The sequence below is a fragment of the Monodelphis domestica genome, chromosome 5, assembly GCF_027887165.1.
Source record: "Monodelphis domestica isolate mMonDom1 chromosome 5, mMonDom1.pri, whole genome shotgun sequence".
Classification (NCBI taxonomy): Eukaryota; Metazoa; Chordata; class Mammalia; order Didelphimorphia; family Didelphidae; genus Monodelphis; species Monodelphis domestica.
The window spans coordinates 205,571,920-205,584,527 of NC_077231.1; the positions used below are offsets into that span (position 1 = coordinate 205,571,920).

At 34.5% G+C, this 12,608-nt stretch overlaps 1 protein-coding gene across 2 annotated transcripts in view; it reads right to left on the reverse strand.

Moving 5' to 3' along the window:
* The window catches only part of CHCHD3 (coiled-coil-helix-coiled-coil-helix domain containing 3), a 356,184-nt gene that overhangs the window by 71,245 nt on the left and 272,331 nt on the right, over nt 1–12,608 (reverse strand). The window lies entirely within an intron of this gene.

Genomic DNA, 12,608 nt, shown 5'->3' on the forward strand with positions numbered 1-12,608 from the left:
TTAAACTCTAATCTAGAGTGAATATCAATGACTGGTTCATAAACGAGCACTAAACACTAAGAAACATTCAAAATTACTATCAATTAGACATTACATTATTATAACATTTCTTAATACGCTAGCAAAACAATAGCTTCCGGTTTAAAATTTTCTCTCTCTGATTTTCAGGTAAAAGTGTGGTGTGGTAAAAATAAACCTATACTTGACAAATCAGGAGGCCTGGATTCTAGTTATTTTTCTCTTAGATGAACTTACTTGGTCAAGTAATAAAAAGTTAGAATAAAAGCAAGAAGGGCTCACTCTTAGACAACAACTAAATCCACCCCATTGTTTTACAAATGAGTAAACTCTGAGGTATTGACAAAAAATTTGTGTATGTGTTTTTTTGTTTTTTGTTTTCTTTTTACAAATATAGGCACACATAACAAAGGCTCACAGTATTTGCCTTTTGGACTAAATGAAATTAAGCTAAGGAAAATATCAAATTGTCCCACTCCCCCACTACAATTGCATTTTAAAATGAGTGCAATTTGACCAGACAATACAAAGATCCAGTTCTACAATAGATGAAAGAAAAACCTATGTGTCTACATGGGTGATATTAGATAGTATGCAAGAAGGGACAGGAAGTTTGGAGATTTTGTAGAGAGGGCAACAAATAAGGTAAGAGAATAAGATCTAGCATGTAGTTCAGACTAAAGCCAGAATAGGCCTTCCACTGTCAGGAGGTTCAGGAAAAATACAGTATGGACTATGTGGTAGAATCAGTGACAATCATAGAGAAAACAAACTTCTTAGAAAGCCAGGGAGAGAAGGATCTAACTTCGGAATTGGCTAGTATTTAGGTAATTATACAGTTATCGACTATCAAAATGTATGAGAGAGATATACAGTGAGTTAGACAAAGCTAGCTTTCTAAGTGTCTAGAAAAGTATGACATCTTATATAAATTTAATGGAAAAACAAATAAAAAATAAGTTCATTAGATAATTTATTTTGAAAAACATTATTCTGGATATTAATTGAATACAAAATAACATATATGGATCACACTTAAATTTAGAGTTGAAAGAGTCCTTAGTTTTCATTTAAACTAGTGGCTCCCAAGAAACTTCCCATTTAACAAAGAACATATGCTACAAACCTCTTAACATGGCATGAGCCTCTGGAATGATATGAACCTAGGACACTATTTTCTATACCAAAGAAGTAAAATCAGTGTAAAGATTACTATACTAATTATTATTTAACACAATCATTTAGCTACTTTCATCTGAAATCTTCAGGAGAGAAAGCTCCTATTTCAAAAGACACATGTGATGGGTACCTATTGACAAACTAATAAATGATAATCAAATGAAGATGAAGGTAACAACATCATTTTATAATACCCAAAAATAAATAAATAAATAAATAAAATAAGAACTAAACTAACAACACTAGGGTGGCTTGGTTTTCTTTCCCAAAGCTACCTGAAAGAGATTACAAAAGGTTAACTATCTTTAGTGTAAAAATTTAATCATATGTTTTGCCATCTTCACTGGGCAGATAAAACTATAATGAAAAGGAGCAGACACTTAAAAAGAATCTTGCATATATTTACAGATGTCATGTAGTTCAATCTCAAAACTGTGATATATGACTGAGAAAAAATAGCCTTTTTGACTAATTAAAACAAATAGATTAAAAAAAATTTAATTGGAGGTTGCCTTAAAAATCTAAACTATTACCTAAGGCGATTTCTCTCAGAAGAAAAGGTTTGGGAAAGAAGAAGGTAGTCTTTGGTTTATGTACCACCTTAAGAAGGAGTGGAGAAATTAATCCTTATAATAGTTTCTTCCTATAGGATTCTAGTGAACAAGAAATCACATTCACATATATTAAAGTTGGTTAACTTTTAGGAAGGTCTTCCTGGAGAAGTGTTCAGGGGTCCATGAAGAGAAGGATTGAAAAGAATGATAGGACATTTGGATGAGAGGCCACATTAATTTTTCAGGCATGGAGGAAAAGAGGTTAGCTTGAGTAGTTATAATAGATAGTAGGAAGGGAGTAGTTGAATGGGATAATTTTTGAGTGGCAAATGTCAGTTGACTTGCTGTTCTTCTAACACAGAAGATATGGGAAAAGCCTTCATGGAATTATTCCTGAATTTAGAGACCAGCATTCATAGAATCATACATATGCAATATCAGCCTATAGTTGTGATTGACATGTAAAACAATCTCCTCCAAGTTGGAGAAAAGACAAATTACTTTTATGATTCTGGAGATGTGAATTTCCTTAGGTTGACTAGGCAGAATTGAAGAAATATCTTTTCCTTATCCATGCTAATGACCTGAATGAAGGAAAGAAATAACATAGTTGTTAAATCTGAGGGTACAGAAGGCTCAGTGGAATATCTAATATATTAGGTGATGTAAGTAGGGCATAATGAAGCAAAAGCTAACAAAATGAAATATAATCCAACAAATATAAGATCTTGTATTTTGACTTAAAAAAAAATTCTGAGTGAAATACAGGAGGAAAATAATATGGCTTAGAAAAAATGTGGCTTGAAAGCAGTTTCTTGGAGAAAAAGATCACTAAGATTTTTAGTGAATTGAAAACTGACAGACAGAAGTGATAAATGCCTGCTGTCTGATTATTTTAGTTAAGATTTTTCAATAACTTCCTTCCCCTGCTTAATGAAGCTTTATCTTTCCTTCTTATAATTTGGTGGAGAAAGAGTAACAAGTCAAAAAAAAAGAAGAGAAAGTTATCATTAAGCAGGGAAAAAATGCAAGAAATACTGATCATAAATCTAAAAAACAGGCTCTGAAAAATTAAGGACCTTTTCGGATTGCTTGAAAAGACAAAAAAAAAATCATAGAAAGTATGTAAATCTTTTGCTTGCGATTAGTGAGATGATAATTACAGTTAAGAAGGCAAAGTATTCAACTCATTTGCTTCTTATGATTTCTCTACCATTTCAGTTGGAGAGGAAGAGAGAAAGATGGTTAATATGTAAATGGAACTCAAAAGAAATAGGTAAATAATAATAGCAAAGCACGGAGCTGTCTTGGACAAGTTGAAGTCAGTTGACCTGAATGAGCTAGAATCAAAGTACTGAAAAATCCTAAAGAAAATTGGATGTTTGTTATGTCACTATCAGAAATCTTTTAAAAATCCTAAAATGCTAAATGAGCACCCTAATGCAAATACCAACAACAAGGAAATGAGTTCAGAACAAGGACACATGTGATACCCAGTGGAATCCTGTGTCAGCTAGGGGAGGGATGGTGGGAGGGGGGGAGAGAAAAAGAAAATGATTGTTTTGAATGAATAATGTATGAAAATGACCAAATAATGTTTAAAAACTAAAAATAATCCTAAAGAACTGCTATAGTACAGAAAAGAGGCAAATGCTATTCCAACTTTCCAACACCTTAGACAAACTACCACCAAAGGTTAGGTAAGTCCCAAAGTCCTAGGAATAGTAATGACTCTCTAAGATCAATAAACTTCCTATCACTCACAAATGATATGATGGTCTACTTAAAGAATCCTAGAGAATAAACCAAAAAGCTAGTCGAACTAATCAACAACTTTAGCAAAGTTGCAGGATACAAAATAAACCCACGTAAGTCAGCATTTCTATATATCTCCAACACATCTCAGCAGCAAGAATAAGAAAGAGAAATTCCATTTAAAGTCACCCTAGACAATATAAAATACTTAGGAATCTATCTGCTGAGACAAACACAGGAACTATATATATGAACACAACTACAAAACACTATCCACACAATTAAAACTAGATCTAAACAATTGGTAAAACATCGAATGCTCATGGGTAGGACGAGCTAACATAATAAAAATGACAATCCTATGCAAATTAATTTACTATTCAGTGCCATATATTGAACTACCAAAAAACTTTTACATTGAATTAGAAAAAAATCATAACAAAGTACATTTGGAAGAACAAAAGATCAAGGATATCCAGGGAAATCATAAAAAAAATGCAAAGGAAGGAGGACTTACAGTCCCAGATTTCAAACTATACTATAAAGCAGTAGTCATCAAAAAAATTTGGTAATGGCTAAGAGACAGAAAGGAGGATCAGTAGAATAGACTTGGGGAAAGTGATCTCAGCAAGACAGCCTATGATAAGCCCAAAGATCTCAGATTTTGGGACCAAAATCCACTCTTTGAAAAAAACTGCTGGGAAAATTGGAAGATGGAATGGGAGAGATTAGGTTTGGATCAATATCTCACACCCTACATCAAGATAAACTGAGAATGAGTGGATGACTTGAATATAAAGAAGGCAACTATAAGCAAATTAGGTGAACACAGAATAATATACATGTCAGATCTTTGGGAAAGGAAAGATTTTAAAACCAAGCAAGAGTTAGAAAAAAATCACAAAATGTAAAATAATTTTGATTACATCAAATTAAAAAGTTTTTGTACAAACAAAACCAATGCAACCAAAATTAGAAGGGAAGCAACAAATTGGGAAACAATCTTCATAACAAAAACCTCTGACAAAGGTCTAATTACTCAAATTTGTAAAGAGATAACCCAACTGTAGAAAAAATCAAGCCATTCACCAATTGATAAATGGACAAGGGACATGAATAGGCAATTTTCAGTTAAAGAAATCAAGACTATTAATAAGTACATCAAAAAAGTGTTCTAAATCTCTTATAATCAGAGAGAAACAAATCAAAACAACTCTGAGGTATCACTTCACACCTAGCAGATTGGCTAACATGACAGCAATGGAAAGTAATGAATGCTAGAGGGGATGTGTCAAAATCAGGACATTAATGCATTGCTGGTGGAATTGTGAATTGATCCAACCATTCTGGAGGGCAATTTGGAACTATGCCCAAAGGGCGATAAAAGACCATCTACCCTTTAATCCAGCCATAGCACTGCTGGGTTTGTACCCAAAAGATATAATAAGGAAAAAGACTTGTACAAGAATATTCACAACTGTGCTCTTTGTGGTGGCAAAAAATTGGAAAATGAGTGAATGCCCTTCAATTGGGAAATGGCTGAACAAATTGCAGTATATGTTGGTGATGGAATACTATTATGCTCAAAGAAATAACAAAGTAGAGGAATTCCATGGGAAGTGGAATGACCTCTAGGAATTGATGCAGAGCGAAAGGAGCAGAACCAGGAGAACATTGAAGACAGAGACCAATACAATGTGATACAATCGCATATAATGGACTTATCCATTAGTAGCAATGCAGTGATCCTGAACAACTTGGAGGGATCTAGGATAAAAAAACACTATCCATATTCACAGGAAAAACTGTGGGAGTAGAAACAGAAGAAAAACAACTGCTTGAATACATGGGTCAAGGGGATATGGCTGGGGATGTAGACTCTAAATAAACATCCCAATGCAAACACCAACAACATGGAAATAGGTTCTGATCAAGGACACATGTAATACCTAGTGAAATTAGGTGTTGGCTATGGGAAGGGTCGGGGGAGGGGAGGGAGGTAAATAAGATGATTCTTGTAACCAAGGAATAATGTTCTAAATTGACTAAATAAATTCATAAAAAAAAAAAAACTTGCTATCACTCCTATTAGTCATTTTTGCCTTTTCAGAAGCCATAGACACTGAAGATCCTGGTTTAAGGAAGGGGTAGAGGTAAATTTGATGGTTCTCATGCTTGGTACTGTTAAATGATCTAACATCAGAAAGAATCACTGAGCTAACTGAAATACATCACCAAAATATTTCAAGAAACCATGAAATAAAATTTCCTAGACATGTAGTAAAACAAGAATGTAAAATAAAAATAGAAAGAATAGATCAGTCACCTCCTGAAACGTCAAAGAAAAACTTCCAGGAACATTAAAACCAAAATAAAAGTTTCTAGGTCAAAGAAAAATATATTGCAAATGGATAGAAAGAAAAAGTGTTGAGGAGTCATTATCAAAGCAGGCATTATAAAAAGCAGCAGAGAGCCTGAATATCCAAAAGGGGAAATTTATGGACAAAAACAGGAAGTGGAAGGGGGGACTTCAAGAAGATAGGAAGAATGAACGAGAAACTTTATTCAAGACCCATTAAATGTAATTAAAGATCTGGTGGTATAATGGAAAGAGTACTGGATTTGAATCCAAATTCTGCTGTTTATTATCTGTGTGACCTTTGACAAAGTAATTTCCCACTGTTTCTTCATCTATATCAACTAACATAGAAACAAGACATATTAATGTATACATAAGGATACCAGCAGACTGCATATTGACAAAGTTCTAAAACGGAATGTTATCTATATTTTATTATATGTTTTCACTCATTAAATGTTTCTAAATTAAATTTTAATATAGTTTGGGTCACCTAAAAAGGGCATGTGATTGATACCTCTGATTTCTAAGGTCTCTTGTAGCACTAAATCTATGCACCTATTAAGTACTGTATAAATGGAGATTTTGAACCCTAGTCTTCTGATCCCCAGAAGTCCTTGGTATTTCCCAGAATTCCCTATAATTTCACCTGATTCTCCATGTTGGGGAGATCATAATTGGTATTTAACTGACAGTAACACCTCCCATGCTTCTCTTCCCCTTCAATTGCAATGAGGTAGGAAGTTAGTGGTAAGCTAAGTGCGGGGATTCTGAATTGGCTAATCAGCCATGGGCACATGGTTTTTATTTTGTATCCTTGATTTCTAATAATCCTTAATAAACCTCATAAAATATAATTATTTTTATTATTAGAGATAATTTAATTTTTACAGTACTATATTTTACTCAAGGTTAGGTTATATGTGGATTTTACAAAAATCAAAATGGTCAGGGCAAGAACATCTTTACTATTTACTAAAGGAAAGGAAGAATAACAAATTAAGGGAAATGGACTTTATATTTGACTTTCAAATGAATAATGCATTTGTTTATTTTCATTTTATGCCCAGAAGATTCACTTTCCTAATTATGCTTTCTTGGTTTGTATTCTCCTTCCCACCTATCCCACCTGGCATCCACAAACCAACTCAGAGTGAGAGAAGCAGCCTAGAAGAGAGTTGAATGGTTTTAGGTAAAAAGCATGTATGGATTTACAAAGTTTAGCAGACAACTGATAATAGGTAATTCACTGCCACAGTAACCATATATTCTAGAACTACTGACTACTCAATGCTATCTAGGACCTGCCTCCTGTGAATTTTAAAAGTCTCCATCTTGGTCTAGCACCCAAAAATTGTGCACACCCACACTACACGGGCATGTGCTAGTCAATGACAAATCAGAAATAACTAACTGCCCACCTGGGCTGTCCTAAGCCAAGCTAGAGCCTACCATTGGATTTTGTGAGACACAGGAAGTGAGGTAGGGAACAGCCTCTGGAATTCGCGCACTTCCTGTGGGGAGAGGGAGACGGCAGTGGGTGTTAGGAAGAGTTGGTGTTAGGAGCTTGGAGAGGGAGGACGCCCGCAGATAGCTTTCCTTCAGATTGGTCACGTGAGTTAAGGACTGACTCTTTCCACCTGGGCCTTTGGGCCTAAAACTCCCTCTGCCTTGGTCAGAGGTTGAGTAGCCCCTTTCCCTTTTTCCCTTTTCTCTTCTCTCCTTCTCTCCCTATCCTTTTCCCTACTCCCAGTGTGATTAAACCTCCATAAACTTCATTCTGACTTGAGTGTTTCATTTTTAGGAATTTCATAAGTAAATTCCTTGGCGGCCATTGTTTAATATTACATAAATCCTGTAGCCACATTCTTAACCATTACAATATTATAACCTCTCCCATCTCCCCTAAATTTCACCATTACACTCCTCAAAATCTGTTTCCATAATCTTTCATTTTGCTTGGCTGATTGCTCTTTCTTTATTTTGTGTTATGTTTGTTAATTAAAAGGAAGTTCTCTTCCAAAATATTTGTTATTCTCCTCTACTACACAATATTCACATATGTAAAAAAAAAGAACTTAAGAGATAAGAAAGAGGAAAAAAATCTGCTTTGTAACTTTCTAGCAGCTTTTCACTATTAATTTCTCTGCAAAGCCAATGATGCTTTGGGAAAAAACTCTCTGCCATACCTACTTTTCCTTCAATTCAATTTTGCAGTATCTGAAATAGCCTGCTTTCCCCTGCAGAGAAAGGGGAGCTGATCATAAACATATAGTACTTCATTTAATGAGAATAAAATTCAATTCTCTTCAATCAAAAGTAATGGATGAACAGACCTTGTAGATTACTGTGCCAATTTATTCAGCATGCTTTTCTTTAGGATAGGGGCTTTTAGATCTATTAAGTAAGAATAACACAATGTGTTGTTACAACATATAAGCAAAATTGGAAGAAAGTAAATGAAACATGGATCTCAAGTTTTCATTTCCTTTTTTCGGTCTGAGCCCCAAATTAAACCACAATAACAACTGACATGCTTCTCTTTTGTTTTAGCATTGAAAATAAAAGTTACTTGGCCAAATAGGAAAGCCTTTCTTAATTTAAGGGTTAAATTTTCAGGTATGAGAATTTGAAAAGCAGCTAGAGATCACCTATCCATTTCAAAGCCATGTTTATCTTTCTGTATTTCAAAGGAAAAGCCTTTTGAAAAATTTGGCACAAAAATATGTATGCAAATAGAAGCACACAGAAAAGTCTTAGTATTCAGGTATAATGGTTTTCAGTGAGAAGGCACAGTGCTAGAATTTCTGATTCTCTAAGGTATGTTTTCTACATAGTAGAGAACACTGTGGGGCCCTCCATTATCACCTCTGCCCAACTTCTATCTGATACTTCATTGACATTTGTTCAAATGTGGCACAACCCTACTGTAGCTAAGAATTTCATCCCTCAAAAAACACAGCAGAGTAGGACTTAATTTATATTGGGAGGGGGAGAAGGAAGCCAAGATAATTATGGAAGGCAGCAAAAAGCAAAAAAGATAATTGGGCAGCTTACTTCAAGAAATATTCATGAAAATCTGTCTTGGCAACTGCAGGTATTTGATAGGCAATCTTTTCAGAATGACTCCTATAAAGTTTTCCTGGACAGGATTCATTATAATAAAATAAACACCTTCAAGCTTTCACTACATATATCACAGGTGATCCCTTTTGTTCTTTAAATATACTTTCTGACTCCTGTTTCCATCTGGTCTGGTTCCATGCTTCATTTAACATTGAATATATTTTACTCCAAGCCAAGATCACCCTAAACATTAATATAAGGCAAGAGTAAGTAAGTAGAAGGATGCATCCAAAAAAAAGGTATGGTACATCTCTTCTAAATTTGTAAAAGATAGAAAAGTTACAAATATCCATAACAAATGAAATCTTTGCCTTGGATTATATGAAACTCTCTTTATTGCTTTGAAGAGGCCTGGAAAACAGGAAAAGTTTAAATTATAAAAATCTGATTGATAATATTGGATAAGTAATGTGACTTGAATCACTAAGCTATTCCTTCTTCCAACACATAATTACAACAGAAATTATAATGCACTGAAACTTTGTGTGTGATGATATTTGAATCTCAGTTTATTTTTCAGTGTGCCCAAAATGCAACTTGACTAAATCCATCTGCTGCTATAGGTTAAATGGTCATATGTTAAAGTTAGTTTCAACAATCATTCTCTTTTCGCAGTTAAAAAAAAACAAAACAAACAACCTCTTGTTCAACTGGAGGCTAAGTTATTAAGAAATTGTTTGTTATCTTAGATTGGACTGATCATTTGTTTCCCTGAATTCTTTTCCTATCATTTACTCATTATATGCTTACTCCTGATGGGGGAAGACATTTATTAGGCCTGTATTTATTGCAATGGCAAAAGGAAACATTCTGCAGCATTTCCTGGGGGTTCACTCATAAGAGACTGAAGTTCTCTAAAAAGTAGAAAAATTAAAATATCATTTGACATGGGCACTGTACCCCAGAAACTCAGGCCGATTATTATCAGGGAAATTCCCTAGCTCCCTTCCATCCTCTTGACTCTAAACCTAGAAACACCCAATGACCCCCACCTAGGGTCCTGAGACAACTATCTACCTTTGAATGTCCTCTAGACTTAAGATGGACAGAGATGAATATCTATGCCTCCAGGCAGACCCCACCAAATGCCTGAGGTTTCCCCACCAGGGCACAGCATCTGTTGTAAAAAGTATAAATTGCTCCCCATCTTACTGTTCCACCTTGCTATCCTCCTGGCCATTCTCAACATTACTTTCTAAATTAATAAATCTCTTTTTTTGTTTTTAAGCTAAGTTTTGGAGTCTTGCATTCTTGCAAAAGGTATCCTTCCTGAACCCCAGGGGTACACATCTACCCCCATAACATCATTCAGGGCAACAGCAGTGAAAATTAGTCTATTTGTGAAGACTTGAGCTTTAGGTCTGAAGTGCCATTTAGTAAAAGGATGCAATGTTATTTCATGAACCAACCTCTGCATATATAACTAAAATTGCTGGCTATTAGCCAGATAAATATTCCAAATGAGATATAAGGTATGCTGGAAAGCATGTGAGATGAAAAGCTAATTGCAATTTTAAATGGAAAAGATAACTAAGGAAAATACTTTAAAAATTCATTTCTATAAACAGCCAGAGAGGGATAATAGTCTACTTGTTAAATCTAAGAAACAATACTTTATAAATTTCATTTCCTTGACACTTTTGCCTGCATTAAAAAATAGGCTCACATAATCCCCTGGAACCTCAGTTTATCAATTTGGAAAATTTCTTATTTATTGTTTATTAAAGTCAATGAACTCATTGGAAGTTGAAAGATGGTGCTCTCTCCAAAACTAACATAACATCTTCCTAATTTTAATTTATATATACTATATATATATATATATATATATATATATATATATAGAGAGAGAGAGAGAGAGAGAGAGAGAGAGAGAGAGAGTCTGTAATTTCTTTCTAGTCTTGGAGGGAAGGAAAAACTAGTACTATGTAAACGGCACTATGCCAAGAGATTTACAAATATCTCATATGATCCTCACAATAGCATAGGAGATGGATATTATTAACATTTCATAGTTGAGGAAACTAGAAAAGCCATAAGGTTACTTGATTTGCCCAGGTATTCAGATCTTCCTGACTTTGGGCCTTAGGTTGTGAAAGAAAATAGCTCCTCCACTCCTCCCCCCAAAGAAAAGAAAACAAAAAGTAAAGGAAGTAAAAAATAGTATGCTTCATTCTGCATTCAGACTCCAATTCTTTCTTTCTCTGAAGGTGAATAACTTTTTTCATTATAAGTCCTTTTGAACTGTTTTGGTTGATTATATTGCTGAGAATACCTAATCATTCACAGTTGATCAACATACAATAATGCTCTTGCTATGAACAGTGTTCTCTTGTTCTGCTTACTTCACTTGCATCAGCTCATGTAAGTCTTTCCAATTTTTTTCTGAAAATCATCCTGCTAGTCATTTCTTTTACCACAATATTATTCCATTACAATTGTATACTACAACTTTTTCAGACATTCTACAAATGATGGATATTCTCTCAAGATCAAATTCTTTGCCACCACAAAATGAGTTGTTATAAATATTTTTTAACATTAGGTTCTTTCTCCATTTTTTTGGATCTCATTGGGATACAGACCTAGCAGCAGTATCATGGAAAAAAAGGATATGTACAGTATTATGGCCCTTTGGGCATAGTTCCAAAGTGGCCCATAAATTTTAAAAGTTGTCCTGCTTGTCTCTTCCTTTTAAACTTCCTTTTCTTTTCTAAAACACATTTTAAAATTCTTCAATGACTTTTTGTTATCCCCATACCCCTTTTAAAGCATCATTAAAGCTAGTCTTCTTTTCAAATCCTTTCCCAAAGTGCATAGGGGGGTGGGGGGTGGGGAAGGAAGGGGAAGGAGAAGGAAAGGTAGGGAAACCTATGTAATAAATAAGCATGCAAAACAAATCCACACAGGTATATCTAATTTTTGAACCTTCAGTACACGTGTTCTCCACTCAATCTCTCTGGTTCTTCACACATCAGAAGGGAAGGATAGGGTGTGGAAAGTTTTTAAGTCAAGGATTTAAAAACAAAAAAATGCTGTTATCCTCAGAAGTGCCAGGTGCATCCTGAAACCATCTCCTTAGAAAATCATCCTCCAGGTTGGAGCACTGGAGAGAGGAGTCAGATGATTAAGGCAGGACAACTTTCCTTCCATACCTCCAGGGCTGCCCAAACAGACCTCTCTTTAGAAATACAAATCCACACTGCTGCAACAGCCATGGTAATTGTATAAATTATTCTTCTAGCTTTGGTCATTTCATTTTGTATCAGTTGATACAAATCCTCCCAGGTTTCTCTGAGACTATAGTCCCCTTTCATCATTTCTTAGGGTGCAATAATAATTGATCATATTTATAAAGAACAATTTCTTCACCAAATAAGGGTGAAGAGTTCTATTCCCTCGGCTTCCATTTTTTTGCTACAGAAGAGGATATCAATAATTTTGGGTTCTTCTTCATTTTTACAGGAAAGTTGATAATTTTTCTTTATTAGATTTTTAATACCAATTGGCTATACCTTTAGCAACAATATGTTAAAACTCACTTCTGAAACTTTATAGAGAGCTTCAATACTTGGAATATTAATATAGTACTGATGTGGGACAACAAAAGGAGTAAA